The sequence below is a fragment of the Bison bison genome, unplaced genomic scaffold (genome assembly GCF_000754665.1).
Source record: "Bison bison bison isolate TAMUID 2011002044 unplaced genomic scaffold, Bison_UMD1.0 scf7180017850858, whole genome shotgun sequence".
Lineage (NCBI taxonomy): Eukaryota > Metazoa > Chordata > Mammalia > Artiodactyla > Bovidae > Bison > Bison bison.
This window is the reverse complement of record NW_011481431.1, coordinates 18,028-19,978: the sequence shown is the minus strand read 5'-3', so window position 1 is coordinate 19,978 and position 1,951 is coordinate 18,028. Positions and strand designations below refer to the sequence as shown.

Below are 1,951 nucleotides of genomic sequence, written 5' to 3'. Positions count from 1 at the left end.
TGTATCTTTTTAAATTAATTTTTACTCAAGTATAGTTGTTTTACAATGTTGTGTTTCTGTTGTACAGCAAAGTGAATCAGCTATGCATCCCCTCTCTTTTGGATTTCCTTTCCGTATAGGTCACCACAGAGCATTGAGTAGAGTTCCCTGTGCTTTAGTGAAGGTCCTCATTAGTTATCTATTTATACATAATAGTGTATACCTGTCAATATCAATCTCCCAGTTCATTATGCCTTTCCCCTTACCCCCTTGGTATCCATATGTTTGTTCTCTGTGTCTGTGTCTCTATTTCTGCTTTGCAGATAAGTTCACCTATACCATTTTTCTAGATGCCACATATAAGAGATACTAAAGGATATTTGTCTTTCTCTTTCTGACTTAACTTCACTGTGTATGAAAGTCTCTAGGTCTATCCACATCTCTGCAAATGACACAATTTCATTCTGTTTTATGACTGAGTAATATTACACTGGGCTTTATGTACCATATATTCTTTATCCATTCATCTGTTGATGGACATTTAGATTGCTTCTGTGTCCTGGTTATTGTAAATAGTACTGTGGTGAACATTGGGGTACATGTACATTTTTTAATTATGTTTTTTTCTGCATATATACCCAGTAGTGAGATTTCTGGAGAAGGCAATGGCAACCCACTCCGGTACTCTTGCTTGGAAAATCCCATGGATGGAGGAGCCTGGTAGGCTACAGTTCATGGGGTTGTGAAGAGTCAGGCATGACTGAGCGACTTCACTTTCATTTTCACTTCCATGCGTTGGAGAAGGAAATGGAAACCCACTCCAGTGTTCTTGCCTGGAGAATCCCAGGGAGGGTGGAGCCTGATGGGCTGCCATCTATGGGGTTGCACAGAGTCAGACACGACTGACGTGACTTAGCAGCAGCAGCAGTGAGATTTCTGGGTCATATGGCAGTTCTATTTTTAGTTTTTCAAGGTACCTCCATTCTGTTATCCATAGTGGCTCTATGAGTTTATATTCCCACCAACAGTGTAGGAGGGTTCCCTTTTCTCCATATCCCTCCAGCATATATTGTTTGTAGATTTTTTTGATAAAGGCCATGTTGGCCATTCTCACTGGTGTAAGGTGGTAGTTCATTGTATTTTTAATTTTCATTTCTCTAATAGTGATTTTGATCATCTTTTCATGTGCCTCATTGGCCATGTGTATGCCTTCTTTTAAGAAATGTCTACTTAGATCTTCCACTCATTTTTTAATTGGATTTTTTTATATTGATATGCATGAAGTACTTGTATATTTTAGAGATTAATTCCTTGTCAGTTGTTTCACTTGCAAATATTTACTCGCATTCGTAGGGTTGTCTTTTCATCTTGTTTATGATTTCCTTTGCTGTGTAGAAACTTTTAAGTTTATTTATTTATTTTAATTTAAATTTATTTATTTTAATTAGAGGTTACTTTACAATATTGTATTGGTTTTGACATACATCAACATGAATCCGCCACAGGTGTACATGTGTTCTCCATCCTGAACCCCCCTTGCACCACCCTCCCTGTACCATCCCTCTGGGTCATCCCAGTGCACCAGCCCCAAGCATCCTGTATCCTGCATCGAACCTTCAGGTTCGATTCATTTCTTATACGATATTATACATGGTTCAATGCCATTCTCCCAAATCATCCCACCCTCTCCCTCTCCCACAGAGTCCAAAAGACTGTTCTATACATCTGTGTCTCTTTTGCTATCGTGCATACAGGGCTATCGTTACCATCTTTCTAAATTCCATATATATGTGTTAGTATACTATATTGGTGTTTTTCTTGCTGGCTTACTTCACTCTATATAATAGGCTCCAGTTTCATCCACCTCATTAGAACTGATTCAAATGTATTCTTTTTAATGGCTGAGTAATACTCCATTGTGTATATGTACCACAGCTTTCTTATCCATTCATCTGCTGATGGACATCTAGGT

The 1,951-nt window shown here is 38.3% G+C and overlaps 1 protein-coding gene across 1 annotated transcript in view; it reads left to right on the top strand.

Annotated features, from left to right (window-relative positions):
• Window positions 1-1,951, top strand: part of LOC104995534 (ribosomal protein S6 kinase alpha-6) — a gene marked incomplete at its 5' end in the record, with an annotated part of 27,276 nt that overhangs the window by 12,396 nt on the left and 12,929 nt on the right. The gene's annotated exons all lie outside the window — the stretch shown is intronic.